This window comes from Aegilops tauschii, chromosome 5 (genome assembly GCF_002575655.3).
Source record: "Aegilops tauschii subsp. strangulata cultivar AL8/78 chromosome 5, Aet v6.0, whole genome shotgun sequence".
Lineage (NCBI taxonomy): Eukaryota > Viridiplantae > Streptophyta > Magnoliopsida > Poales > Poaceae > Aegilops > Aegilops tauschii.
In genome coordinates this window covers 65381301-65397480 of record NC_053039.3, presented here as the reverse complement: position 1 = coordinate 65397480, position 16180 = coordinate 65381301, and positions in this window count along the sequence as shown.

Genomic DNA, 16180 nt, shown 5'->3' with positions numbered 1-16180 from the left:
GGGTATGTAGATGCACTCCTTTCCCCTCGTTGCTAGTATACTCCATAGATGCATCTTGGTGAGCGTAGGAAAATTTTAAAATTATGCTACGATTCCCAACAGTGGCATCATGAGCCAGGCCTATGCGTAGTTACTATGCACGAGTAGAACACAAAGAAGTTGTGGGCATTGAGTTTGCCAATTCTTCTTGCCGCTACTAGTCGTTTCTTGTTTCGGCGGCATTGTAGGATGAAGCGGCCCGGACCGACCTTACACGTACGCTTACGTGAGACAGGTTCCACCGACTGACATGCACTAGTTGCATAAGGTGGCTAGCGGGTGTCTGTCTCTCCTACTTTAGTCGGAACGGATTCGATGAAAAGGGTCCTTATGAAGGGTAAATAGAAATTGGCAAATCACGTTGTGGTCATACGTAGGTAAGAAACGTTCTTGCTAGAAACCTACAAACCACGTAAAAACTTGCAACAACAATTAGAGGACGTCTAACTTGTTTTTGCAGCAAGTGCTATGTGATGTGATATGGCCAGAAGATGTGATGAATGATATATGTGATGTATGAGATTGATCATATTCTTGTAATAGGAATCACGACTTGCATGTCGATGAATATGACAACCGGCAGGAGCCATAGGAGTTGTCTTTATTATTTTGTATGACCTGCGTGTCATTGAATAACGCCATGTAATTTACTTTACTTTGTTGCTAAACGTGTTAGCCATATAAGTAGAAGTAATCGTTGGCGTGAAGACTTCATGAAGACACAATGATGGAGATCATGATGATGGAGATCATGGTGTCATGCCGGTGACGAAGATGATCATGGTGCCCCGAAGATGGAGATCAAAGGAGCATAATGATATTGGCCATATCATGTCACTATTTGATTGCATGTGATGTTTATCATGTTTTTGCATCTTATTTGCTTAGAACGTCGGTAGTAAGTAAGATGATCCCTTATGATAATTTCAAGAAAAGTGTTCCCCCTAACTGTGCACCGTTGCGAAGGTTCGTTGTTTCGAAGCACCACGTGATGATCGAGTGTGATAGATTCTAAAGTTCGAATACAACGGGTGTTGACAAGCCTAGCATGTACAGACATGGCCTCGGAACACACGCAATACACTTAGGTTGACTTGACGAGCCTAGCATGTACAGACATGGCCTCGGAACACGGAGGACCGAAAGGTCGAGCATGAGTCGTATAGAAGATACGATCAACATGGAGATGTTCACCGATCTTGACTAGTCCGTCTCACGTGATGATCGGACACGGCCTAGTTAAATTCGGATCATGTATCACTTAGATGACTAGAGGGATGTCTATCTGAGTGGGAGTTCATTAAATAATTTGATTAGATGAACTTAATTATCATGAACTTAGTCTAAAATCTTTACACTATGTCTTGTAGATCAAATGGCCAACGTTGTCCTCAATTTCAACGCGTTCCTAGAGAAAACCAAGCTGAAAGATGATGGCAGCAACTATACGGACTGGGTCCGGAACCTGAGGATCATCCTCATAGTAGCCAAGAAAGATTATGTCCTAGAAGCACCGCTAGGTGAAGCACCAATCCCAGAAAACCAAGACACTATGAACGCTTGGCAGCAGTGTGCTGATGATTACTCCCTCGTTCAGTGCGGCATGCTTTACAGCCTAGAACCGGGTCTCCAAAAGCGTTTTGAGAAACATGGAGCATATGAGATGTTCGAGGAGCTGAAATTGGTTTTCCAAGCTCATGCCCGGGTCGAGAGATATGAAGTCTCCGACAAGTTCTTCAGCTATAAAATGGAGGAAAATAGTTCTGTAAGTGAGCACATACTCAGAATGTCTGGGTTGCACAACCGCTTGACTCAGTTGGGAGTTAATCTCCCGGATGACGCAGTCATTGACAGAATCCTTCAGTCGCTTCCACCAAGCTTCAAGAGCTTTGTGATGAACTACAATATGCAGGGGATGGAAAAGACCATTCCTGAGGTATATTCGATGCTGAAATCAGCGGAGGTGGAAATCAGAAAAGAACATCAAGTGTTGATGGTGAATAAAACCACTAAGTTCAAGAAGGGCAAGGGTAAGAATAACTTCAAGAAGGACGGCAAGGGAGTTGCCGCGCCCGGTAAGCCAGTTGCCGGGAAGAAGTCAAAGAATGGACCCAAGCCTGAAACTGAGTGCTTTTATTGCAAGGGAAGTGGTCACTGGAAGCGGAACTGCCCCAAATACTTAGCGGACAAGAAGAAGGCCGGCAACACCAAAGGTATATGTGATATACATGTAATTGATGTGTACCTTACCAGTACTCGTAGTAGCTCCTGGGTATTTGATACCGGTGCGGTTGCTCATATTTGTAACTCAAAACAGGAACTACGGAATAGACGGAGACTGGCAAAGGACGAGGTGACGATGCGCGTCGGGAATGGTTCCAAGGTCGATGTGATCGCCGTCGGCACGCTACCTCTGCATCTACCCACGGGATTAGTTTTAAACCTCAATAATTGTTATTTAGTACCAGCTTTGAGCATGAACATTGTATCTGGATCTCGTCTAATTCGAGATGGCTACACATTTAAATCCGAGAACAATGGTTGTTCTATTTATTTGAGAGATATGTTTTATGGTCATGCCCCGCTGGTCAATGGTTTATTTTTGATGAATCTCGAACGTGATGTTACACATGTTCATAGTGTGAATACCAAAAGATGTAAAGTTGATAACGATAGTCCCACATACTTGTGGCACTGCCGCCTTGGTCACATTGGTGTCAAGCGCATGAAGAAGCTCCATACAGATGGACGTTTGGAGTCTCTTGATTACGAATCATTTGACACGTGCGAACCATGCCTCATGGGTAAGATGACCAAGACTCCGTTCTCCGGAACAATGGAGCGAGCAACCAACTTATTGGAAATCATACATACCGATGTGTGCGGTCCAATGAGTGTTGAGGCTCGCGGAGGATATCGTTATGTTCTCACTCTCACTGATGACTTAAGTAGATATGGGTATGTCTACCTAATGAAACACAAGTCTGAAACCTTTCAAAAGTTCAAGGAATTTCAGAGTGAAGTTGAGAATCAACGTGACAGGAGAATAAAATTCTTACGATCAGATCGTGGTGTAGAATATTTAAGTCACGAGTTTGGTGCACACTTAAGGAAATGTGGAATAGTTTCACAACTCACGCCGCCTGGAACACCTCAGAGAAATGGTGTGTCCGAACGTCGTAATCGCACTCTATTGGATATGGTGCGATCTATGATGTCTCTTACCGATTTACCGCTCTCATTTTGGGGCTATGCTTTAGAGACTGCCGCATTCACTTTAAATAGGGCTCCGTCGAAATCCGTTGAGACGACACCGTATGAATTATGGTTTGGGAAGAAACCTAAGCTGTCGTTTCTAAAAGTTTGGGGATGCGATGCTTATGTCAAGAAACTTCAACCTGAAAAGCTCGAACCCAAGTCGGAAAAATGTGTCTTCATAGGATACCCTAAGGAAACTATTGGGTATACCTTCTACCTCAGATCCGAAGGCAAGATCTTCGTTGCCAAGAACAGGCCCTTTCTAGAGAAGGAGTTTCTCTCGAAAGAATTGAGTGGGAGGAAAGTGGAACTTGATGAGGTGATAGTCACCCCTTTCGTACCGGAAAGTAGCGCAGCGCGGGAAAATGTTCCTGAGGTGCCTACACCGACTGGGGAGGAAGTTAATGATGATGATCATGAAGCTTCGGATCAAGTTGCTGAACTTCGTAGGTCCACAAGGACACGTTCCGCACCAGAGTGGTACGGCAACCCTGTCATGGAAATCATGTTGTTAGACAACGGTGAACCTTCGAACTATGAAGAAGCGATGGCGGGCCCGGATTCCGACAAATGGCTAGAAGCCATGAAATCCGAGATAGGATCCATGTATGAAAACGAAGTATGGACTTTGACTGACTTGCCCGATGATCGGCGAGCCATAGAAAACAAATGGATCTTTAAGAAGAAGACGGACGCGGATGGTAATGTGACCATCTACAAAGCTCGACTTGTCGCTAAGGGTTATCGACAAGTTCAAGGGGTTGACTACGATGAGACTTTCTCACCCGTAGCGAAGCTAAAGTCCGTCCGAATCATGTTAGCAATTGCCGCATACTAAGATTATGAGATATGGCAGATGGACGTCAAAACGGCATTCCTTAACGGCTTCCTTAAGGAAGAGTTGTATATGATGCAGCCGGAAGGTTTTGTCGATCCTAAGAATGCTAACAAAGTATGCAAGCTCCAGCGCTCAATCTATGGGCTGGTGCAAGCATCTCGGAGTTGGAACATTCGCTTTGATGAGATGATCAAAGCGTTTGGGTTTACACAGACTTATGGAGAAGCCTGTGTTTACAAGAAAGTGAGTGGGAGCTCTGTAGCATTTCTCATTTTATATGTGGATGACATACTATTGATGGGAAATGATATAGAATTCTTGGAAAGTATAAAGGCCTATTTGAATAAGTGTTTTTCAATGAAGGACCTTGGAGAAGCTGCTTATATATTAGGCATCAAGATCTATAGAGATAGATCAAGACGCCTCATTGGTCTTTCACAGAGTACATACCTTGACAAGATATTGAAGAAGTTCAATATGGATCAGTCCAAGAAGGGGTTCTTGCCTGTATTGCAAGGTGTGCAGTTGAGCACGGCTCAATGCCCGACCACGGCAGAAGATAGAGAAAAGATGAGTGTCATCCCCTATGCCTCGGCCATAGGGTCTATTATGTATGCCATGCTGTGTACCAGACCTGGTGTAAACCTTGCCATAAGTTTGGTAGGAAGGTACCAAAGTAATCCCGGCATGGAACACTGGACAGCGGTCAAGAATATCCTAAAGTACCTGAAAAGGACTAAGGATATGTTTCTCGTTTATGGAGGTGACGAAGAGCTCGTCGTAAAGGGTTACATCGACGCTAGCTTCGACACAGATCTGGATGACTCAAAGTCACAGACCGGATACGTGTATATTTTGAATGGAGGAGCAATAAGCTGGTACAGTTGCAAGCAAAGCGTCGTGGCGGGATCTACATTTTAAGCGGAGTACATGGCAGCCTCGGAGGCAGCACAGGAAGAATTCTGGATGAAGGAGTTCATTACCGACCTAGGGGTGATTCCCAATGCGTCGGGCCCGATGACTCTCTCCTGTGACAACACTGGAGCTATTGCCCTTGCGAAGGAGCCCAGGTTTCACAGGAAGACCAGGCATATCAAGCGTCGCTTCAACTCCATTCGTGAAAGTGTTCAAAATGGAGACATAGATATTTGTAAAGTACATACGGACCTGAATGTAGCAGATCCGTTGACTAAACCTCTCCCTAGAGCAAAACATGATCAACACCAGGACGCAATGGGTGTTCGATTCATCACAATGTAACTAGATTATTGACTCTAGTGCAAGTGGGAGACTGTTGGAAATATGCCCTAGAGGCAATAATAAATGGTTATTATTATATTTCTTTGTTCATGGTAATTATCTATTGTTCATGCTACAATTGTATTGTCCGGAAATCGTAATACATGTGTGAATACATAGACTACAACGTGTCCCTAGTAAGCCTCTAGTTGACTAGCTCGTTGATCAACAGATAGTCATGGTTTCCTGACTATGGACATTGGATGTCATTGATAACGGGAACACATCATTAGGAGAATGATGTGATGGACAAAGACCCAATCCTAAGCATAGCATAAAAGATCGTGTAGTTTCGTTTGCTAGAGCTTTTCCAATGTCAAGTATCTTTTCCTTAGACCATGAGATCGTGCAACTCCCGGATACCGTAGGAGTGCTTTGGGTGTGCCAAACGTCACAACGTAACTGGGTGACTATAAAGGTGCACTACGGGTATCTCCGAAAGTGTCTGTTGGGTTGGCACGGATCGAGACTGGGATTTGTCACTCCGTGTGACGGAGTATCTCTGGGCCCACTCAGTAATGCATCATCATAATGAGCTCTATGTGACTAAGGCGTTGGTCACGGGATCATGCATTACGGTATGAGTAAAGAGACTTGCCTGTAACGAGATTGAACAAGGTATTGGGATACCGACGATCGAATCTCGGGCAAGTAACATACCGAATGACAAAGGGAATTGTATACGGGATTGATTGAATCCTCGACAGCGTGGTTCATCCGATGAGATCATCGTGGAACATGTGGGAGCCAACATGGCTATCCAGATCCCGCTGTTGGTTATTGACCGGAGAGGCGTCTCGGTCATGTCTGCATGTCTCCCGAGCCCGTAGAGTCTACACACTTAAGGTTCGGTGACGCTAGGGTTGTAGAGATAAGTGTATGCGGAAACCCGAAAGTTGTTCGGAGTCCCGGATGAGATCCCGGACATCACGAGAGGTTCCGGAATGGTCCGGAGGTGAAGAATTATATATAGGAAGTCAAGTTTCGGCCACCGGGAAAGTTTCGGGGGTTACCGGTATTGTACTGGGACCACCGGAAGGGTCCCGGGGGTCCACCGGGTGGGGCCACCTATCCCGGAGGGACCCGTGGGCTGAAGTGAGAAGGGAACCAGCCCCTAGTGGGCTGGGCGCCCCCCCATGGGCCTCCCCCCATGCGCCTAGGGTTGGGAACCCTAGGGTGGGGGGGGGGGCTTCCCACTTGCCTTGGGGGGCAAGGCACCCCCCTTGGCCGCCGCCCCCACCCTAGATGGGTTTGGCCGGCGCCCCCCCTCCCAAGGGGGCCTATATAAAGGGGGGGAGGGAGGGCAGTAAGATCTGAGCCCTGGGCGCCTCCCTCCTCCCCTGCAACACCTCTCTCTCTCGTATAAGCTCGGCGAAGCCCTGCCGACATCCCGCTGCATCCACCACCACGCCGTCGTGCTGCTGGATCTCCATCAACCTCTCCTTCCCCCTTGCTGGATCAAGAAGGAGGAGACGTCGCTGCACCGTATGTGTGTTGAACGCGGAGGTGCCGTCCGTTCGGCACTCGGTCATCGGTGATTCGGATCACGGCGAGTACGACTCCGTCATCCACGTTCATTGGAACGCTTCCGCTCGCGATCTACAAGGGTATGTAGATGCACTCCTTTCCCCTCGTTGCTAGTATACTCCAGAGATGCATCTTGGTGAGCGTAGGAAAATTTTAAAAGTATGCTAGGATTCCCAACAGTGGGCCCCTCGTGGCTCCCCTGATGTATTTCTTCCGCCTATATATACCCGTATACCCTAAAACCATCAGAGAGCAGAATAGATCAGGAGTTCCGCCGCCGCAAGCCTCTGTAGCCACCAGAAACCAATCGGGACCCTGTTCCGGCACTCTGCCGGAGGGGGGGATCCCTCACCGGTGGCCATCTTCATCATCCCGGCGCTCTCCATGACGAGGAGGGAGTAGTTCACCCTCGGGGCTGAGGGTATGTACCAGTAGCTATGTGTTTGATCTCTCACTCTCGTGGTCTTGAGGTGATACGATCTTGATGTATCGCAAGCTTTGCTATTATAATTGGATCTTATGATGTTTCTCCCCCTGTATTCTCTTGTAATGGATTGAGTTTTCCCTTTGAAGTTATCTTATCGGATTGAGTCTTTAAGGATTTGAGAACACTTGATGTATGTCTTGCGTGGGATACCCGTGGTGACAATGGGGTATTCTATTGATTCACTTGATGTATGTTTTGGTGATCAACTTGTGGGTTCCGCCCATGAACCTATGCATAGGGGTTGGCACACGTTTTCGTCTTGACTCTCTGGTAGAAACTTTGGGCACTCTTTGAAGTACTTTGTGTTGGTTTGAATAGATGAATCTGAGATTGTGTGATGCATATCATATAATCATACGCACAGATACTTGAGGTGACATTGGAGTATCTAGGTGACATTAGGGTTTTGGTTGATATGTGTCTTAAGGTGTTATTCTAGTACGAACTCTTGAATAGATCGATCCGAAAGAATAACTTTGATGTGGTTTCGTACCCTACAATAATCTCTTCGTTTGTTCTCCGCTATTAGTGACTTTGGAGTGATTCTTTGTTGCATGTTGAGGGATAGTTATATGATCCAATTATGTTATTATTGTTGAGAGAACTTGCACTAGTGAAAGTATGAACCCTAGGCCTTGTTTCCTAGCATTGCAATACCGTTTACGCTCACTTTTACCACTTGTTACCTTGCTGTTTTTATATTTTCAGATTACAAAAACCTATATCTATCATCCATATTGCACTTGTATCACCATCTCTTCGCCGAACTAGTGCACCTATACAATTTACCATTGTATTGGGTGTGTTGGGGACACAAGAGACTCTTTGTTATTTGGTTGCAGGGTTGCTTGAGAGAGACCATCTTCATCCTACGCCTCTCACGGATTGATAAACCTTAGGTCATCCACTTGAGGGAAATTTGCTACTGTCCTACAAACCTCTGCACTTGGAGGCCCAAGAACGTCTACAAGAAGAAGGTTGTGTAGTAGACATCAAGCTCTTTTCTGGCGCCGTTGCCGGGGAGGTGAGTGCTTGAAGGTATATCTTTAGATCTTGCAATCGAATCTTTTAGTTTCTTGTTTCATCACTAGTTTAGTCTATAAAAGAAAACTACAAAAAAAATGGAATTGAGGGTGCCTCATATGCTTCATCTTTTTAATATCTTTCATGAAAATGATGAAAGGAAAATTGTGCCCAAGTGCTAGAAGAAGAATTACATAGAATGCTTGGCATAAAATATATGAATGATGAGCATGATTGCAATGTTGTTAGTATGAACTCTTTGAATATCCATAGTACTAATGATGATTGCACTAGTCATGATGAAAATGTCTCTTATAAGCATGTTGATTTTTGTGAAGTGCATAGAGTTTGCAAATACATACCAAAAAGGGAAGATAGATTTTGCAAGAGGCATAAGTACTTAAAAACTAAATGGTTGCAAGAAAGGCTAGATGTTTGTGCTGAAAATTTAAATTTTCTTAGCCGTACTTGTGAACTTTGCAATGAACGTGGTCATTTAACTATCCGATGCAAATTGTTTCATGATCTAATCGTTTCTAAAAATTGTGATGACTTGATTTCCCTTGCACATCATAATGAACTTAGTTTTCATATGGGTTATGAAGAAATGAAACGTATAACTAACTATCTTCCAGTTTTTGCCCGTGATAAACTTCTTGAATTTGATCTAGAGGAAATTTATATGTATTGTGCGCTGAATTGCGTTGAAAATCCTTATCTTGCCAATTACATAAAGACAAGAAAACAAATAGAAGATGAAGAGAACACTAATGAAAGGGAAGAGACTTCCCAATATCCTCCTATTATTTCTTATGATGAATCAGGTAACGGGGAGGATCTTTCTATTCAACCAATCTCATCAATAAGGAGCTCAAAAAAGAGGGATAAACCCGCACATGATGTGAAGAAGAAAAATAAAAAATGGAGAAGCAAAGGTAAAAAGGTATCCCTCCCAAATGATGTTGCTCCTACTACTCATTGTGATGATGATAATTGCTATACTATTGGTGCTATCCATACTATTAATGATGAGAATGATTATGCTTATGATATGAAAAGGCCCAAGCTTGGGGAATCTATGTTTGATGAGGATGACATATTTGAGAATATATTTGCTGAAATTAATGTTTGTCCCAAGCTTGGGGATGCTATGTTTAATGAAGACGATGTTATTAGCCTCCCAAGTTTTGATATGCAAATTTATAATGATGATAGCATGCCTCCTACTTATGATGATTATATTGATGAAAGTGGGTTTGGAAGAGTGTCAACTTTAGGAAGTAATGATCCCACTATTTTGGAGGATGTTGAATCTTATAATATTTATGAAAGTGGATTTGGAGAGGTCATGACTTTATTTAGTGATGAGTCCACTATCTTGGAAGAGGTTTCAATCAATTATGATGAGAACAAATTTGCTACTTATGATGATTATTGTGATGAAACTTATGCTATATAAAGTAGTGATGATTATATTTATAAAACTTGTCATGATTATGATTACCCTTTTTCTGAACATTACTCTTTTAATGTGGAAACAATTTATAGTATTCAAGTCTCTTATGATACTCCCACTATTCCGAATGAGAAGAATTTTGCTTATGTGGAGAGTAGTAAAATTTCTATGCAAGTAGATCATGAAAAGAGTGCTTTATGTGATAGTTATATTCTTGAATTCATTCATGATGCTACTGAAAATTATTATGAGTGAGGAATATATGCTTGTAGGAATTGCAACAATATCAAGTTTCCTCTCTATGTGCTTAAAGTTTTGAAGTTATGCTTGTTTTGCCTTCCTATGCTAGTTGATTATTGTTCCGATAAGTTGTTTGATCAAAAAGTCCCTATGAATAGGAAGTGGGTTAGACTTAAATGTGCTAGTCATATTCTTCATGATGCTCTCTTTATGTTTCAATTCTTATCTTTTATGTGAGCATCGTTGAAATCATCATGCTTAGCTAGGGGCGTTAAACGTTAGCGCTTGTTGGGAGGCAACCCAATTTTATTTTTGCTCCCTTATTTTTGGTTCTGTTTAGTAATAAATATTTGATCTAGCCTCTGATTAGATGTGGTTTTATGTTTTTAATTAGTGTTTGTGCCAAGTAGTACCTTTGGGAAGACTTGAGTGAAGTCTTTATGATCATGCTGTAAAAAACAGAAACTTTAGCGCTCACGAGATTAGCTAATTTTTTTTACTGGAGAGCGCTATTTAGTTGATTCTTTTTGAAGATGATTACTAGAAAAATTCCTCAGGTCCACCAATTTATTTTATAATTTTTGGAGTTCCAGAAGTTTGCGTTAGTTACAGATTACTACAGACTGTTCTGTTTTTGACAGATTCGGTTTTTCGTGTGTTGTTTGCTTATTTTGATGAATCTATGGCTAGTAAAATAGTTTATAAACCATAGAGAAGTTGGAATACAGTATATTTAACACCAATACAAATAAATAATGAGTTCATTACAGTACCTTTAAGTGGTGTTTTGTTTTCTTTCGCTAACGGAGCTTACGAGTTTTCTGTTGAGTTTTGTGTTGTGAAGTTTTCAAGTTTTGGGTAAAGATTCGATGGACTATGGAATAAGGAGCGGCAAGAGCCTAAGCTTGGGGATTCCCAAGGCACCCCAAGGTAATATTCAAGGATAACCAATATCCTAAGCTTGGGGATGCCCCGGAAGGCATCCTCTCTTTCGTCTTCGTTCATCGGTAACTTTACGTGGAGCTATAGTTTTATTCACCACATGATATGTGTTTTGCTTGGAGCGTCAATTTATTTTATTTTGTTTTCCTTGCTGTTTGAATAAAATATCAAGATCTGAAATTATTGAATGAGAGAGAGTCCTCACATAGCTAAATAATTATTTAACTACTCATTGATCTTCACTTATATCTTTTTGGAGTAGTTTGTCATTTACTCATGTGCTTCACTTATATCCTATGAGTAAATGGTTGAATGAATTGAATATCATAAATCTGAAATTATATATGTTCCATATGCTTATCCCATGGGGAGTAATGACTTTACATATAAGAAGTAGAGGTGGTAAATTTATTGAAGGTTAGCAAACATTGTATTGGTCACTTGAACAATTCATGAAAGAATATTGAAGGAAGAGAGATTTCACATATAAATATACTATCTTGGACATCTTTTGTAATTGTGAGCACTCATTAAAATATGACATGATAAAAGGTTTATGTTGGACAAGGAAGACAACGTAATGGGTTATGTTTTCTTATATCCGAAATAAAGTATATTGTCATGGATCGCCCAACACGTTGAGCTTGCCGTTCCCCCTCATGCTAGCCAAATTCTTTGCACCAAGTAGAAATACTACTTGTGCTTCCAAACATCCCTTAAACCAGTATTGCCATGAGAGTCCACCATACCTACCTATGGATTGAGTAAGATCCTTCAAGTAAGTTGTCATCGGTGCATGCAATAAAAATTGCTCTCTAAATATGTATGATCTTTTAGTGTGGAGAAAATAAGCTTTATCGATCATTGTGATATGGAAGAAATAAAAGCGACGGACTGCATAATAAAGGTCCCTATCACAAGTGGCAATATAAAGTGACGTTCCCTCGCATTAAGATTTTGTGCATCCAACTATAAAAGCGCATGGCAACCTCTGCTTCCCTCTGCGAAGGGCCTATCTTTTATTCTTATCTTTTACCTTATGCAAGAGTCATGGTGATCTTCACCTTTCCTTTTTCATTTTATCCTTTGGAAAGCGCCGCGTGTTGGAAAGATTATGATATATATATATCCAATTGGATGTAAGGCATCATGAACTATTATTGTTGACATTACCCTTGAGGTAAAAGGTTGGGAGGCGAATCTATAAGCCCCTATCTTTCTCTGTGTCTGATTAAAACTTTGAACCCATAAATATCGCGTGAGTGTTAGCAATTGTGAAAGACTAAATGATAGTTGAGTATGTGGAGTTTGCTAAATCAAAGCTCTGACATAGACCCTTCCTGAAAATAAGATGAATTGTAATTGTTTGATGACTAATAACACGGTTTGTTAGTTTTCAAGAAAGTTTATGATCTATACTTTAACATGTGAATAGTTTGTTACTTGATCATGCAAAGTTTTATGATATGAGCTACTATTATGACATATAATGATGCTAGAAAAGGTGATTGAAATTATCATTGATCAAACTTGTGCACCTGCTAGCATTCACACTTCATAAATTCTTTCTTTTATCATTTACCTACTCGAGGACGAGCAGGAATTAAGCTTGGGGATGCTGATACGTCTCCAACGTATCTATAATTTATGAAGTATTCATGCTACTATATTATCCATCTTGGATGTTTAATGGGCTTTACTATGCACTTTTATATTATTTTTGGGACTAGCTTATTAACCCAGAGCCCAGTGCCAGTTTCTGTTTTTTCCCTTGTTTCAGTGTTTCGCAGAAAAGGAATATCAAACGAATTCCAAATGGAATGAAACCTTTGGGAGAGTTATTTTTTGAACAGAAGCAATCCAGGGGACTTGGAGTGCACGTAAGGGAAGCAACAAGGAAGGCACGAGGCAGGGGGCGCGCCCACCCCCTGGGCGCGCCCTCCACCCTCGTGGGCCCCTCGTGGCTCCCCTGATGTATTTCTTCCGCCTATATATACCCATATACCCTAAAACCATCAGAGAGCAGAATAGATCGGGAGTTCCGCCGCCGCAAGCCTCTATAGCCACCAAAAACCAATCGGGACCCTGTTCCGGCACTCTGCCAGAGGGGGGGATCCCTCACCGGTGGCCATCTTCATCATCCCGACGCTCTCCATGACGAGGAGTAGTTCACCCTCGGGGCTGAGGGTATGTACCAGTAGCTATGTGTTTGATCTCTCTCTCTCTCGTGTTCTTGAGGTGATACGATCTTGATGTATCGTGAGCTTTGCTATTATAGTTGGATCTTATGTTGTTTCTCCCCCTCTATTCTCTTGTTATGGATTGAGTTTTCCCTTTGAAGTTATCTTATCGGATTGAATCTTTAAGGATTTGAGAACACTTGATGTATGTCTTGCGTGGGATACCCGTGATGACAATGGGGTATTCTACTGATTCACTTGACGTATGTTTTGGTGATCAACTTGTGGGTTCCGCCCATGAACCTATGCATAGGGGTTGGCACACGTTTTCGTCTTGACTCTCCGGTAGAAACTTTGGGGCACTCTTTGAAGTACTTTGTGTTGGTTTGAATAGATGAATCTGAGATTGTGTGATGCATATCATATAATCATACCCACGGATACTTGAGGTGACATTGGAGTATCTAGGTGACATTAGAGTTTTGGTTGATATGTGTCTTAAGGTGTTATTCTAGTACGAACTCTTGAATAGATTGATCCGAAAGAAATAACTTTGAGGTGTTTTTGTACCCTACAATAATCTCTTCGTTTGTTCTCCGCTATTAGTGACTTTGGAGTGATTCTTTGTTGCATGTTGAGGGATAGTTATATGATCCAATTATGTTATTATTGTTGAGAGAACTTGCACTAGTGAAAGTATGAACCCTAGGCCTTGTTTCCTAGCATTGCAATACCGTTTACGCTCACTTTTACCACTTGTTACCTTGCTGTTTTTATATTTTCAGATTACAAAAGCTATATCTATCATCCATATTGCACTTGTATCACCATCTCTTCGCCGAACTAGTGCACCTATACAATTTACCATTGTATTGGGTGTGTTGGGGACACAAGAGACTCTTTGTTATTTGGTTGCAGGGTTGCTTGAGAGAGACCATCTTCATCCTACGCCTCCCACGGATTGATAAACCTTAGGTCATCCACTTGTGGGAAATTTGCTACTGTCCTACAAACCTCTGCACTTGGAGGCCCAACAACGTCTACAAGAAGAAGGTTGTGTAGTCGACATCAACTTGGCACGAATCTCCCCGGCAATGGCGCCAGAAATCCTTCTTGCTACCTCTTGAGCACTGCGTTGGTTTTCCCTTGAAGAGGAAAGGGTGATGCAGTAAGGCAGCGTAAGTATTTGCCTCAGTTTTTGAGAACCAAGGTATCAATCCAGTAGAAGGCCACGCACGAGTCCCTCACACCTACACAAACAAATAAAATCCTCGCAACCAACGCAATAAAAGGGGTTGTCAATCCCTTCACGATCACTTACGAAAGTGAGATCTGATAGATATGATAAGATAATATTTTTGGTATTCTTATGATAAAGAGAAATAAAGATGCAAAGTAAAATAAAAGGCAATAGAAATAGCTAAGTGTTGGAAGATTAAATATGATGGAAAATAGACCCGGGGGCCATAGGTTTCACTAGTGGCTTCTCTCGAGAGCATAAGTATTACGGTGGGTAAACAAATTACTGTTGAGCAATTGACAGAATTGAGCATAGTTATGAGAATATCTAGGTATGATCATGTATATAGGCATCACGTCCGCGACAAGTAGACCGACTCCTGCCTGCATCTACTACTATTACTCCACACATCGACCGCTATCCAGCATGCATCTAGAGTATTAAGTTCAAAAGAACAGAGTAACGCTTTAAGTAAGATGACATGGTGTAGAGGGATAAACTCACGCAATATGATATAAACCCCATCTTGTTATCCTCGATGGCAACAATACAATACGTGCCTTGCTGCCCCTACTGTCACTGGGAAAGGACACCGCAAGGTTGAACCCAAAGCTAAGCACTTCTCCCATTGCAAGAAAGATCAATCTAGTAGGCCAAACCAAATTGATAATTCGAAGAGACTTGCAAAGATAACCAATCATACATAAAAGAATTCAGAGAAGATTCAAATATTGTTCATAGATAAACTTGATCATAAACCCACAATTCATCGGTCTCAACAAACACACCGCAAAAGAAGATTACATCGAATAGATCTCCACGAGAGAGGGGGAGAACATTGTATTGAGATCCAAAAAGAGAGAAGAAGCCATCTAGCTAATAACTATGGACCCGAAGGTCTGAGGTAAACTACTCAGACATATCGGAGAGGCTATGGTGTTGATGTAGAAGCCCTCCATGATCAATGCCCCCTCCGGCGGAGCTCCGGAAAAGGCCCCAAGATGGGATCTCACGAGTACAGAAGGTTGCGGCGGTGGAATTAGGTTTTTGGCTCTGTATCTGGTAGTTTGGGGGTACGTAGGTATATATAGGAGAAAGAAGTATGTCGGTGAAGCAATGTGGGCCCCACGAGGGTGGAGGGCGCGCCCAGGGGGTAGGCGCGCCCCCCTACCTCGTGCCCTCCTGGTTGCTTTCTTGACGTAGGGTCCAAGTCCTCTGGATCACGTTCGTTCCAAAAATCACGTTCCCGAAGGTTTCATTCCGTTTGGACTCCGTTTGATATTCTTTTTCTGCGAAACTCTAAAATAGGCAAAAAACAGCAATTCTGGGATGGGCCTTCGGTTAATAGGTTAGTCCCAAAAATAATATAAAAGTGTATAGTAAAGCCCATTAATGTCCAAAACAAAATATAATATAGCATGGAACAATCAAAAATTATAGATACGTTGGAGACGTATCAAACATCAGTGTGATTCATCACAGCAAACAAACAAGCATACAAAAGGCATGGAAACTAGTCATACTCATGCTACCCGTGAACCCAATGAAGTACATGGTTTACAATTCAAGTAATAAATCCCTGTTAATAACTTGGACCAGTTCTTTAATGGTTCATGTCACTGGAGTAGAAGATTCATGGAGCACCTGCCAG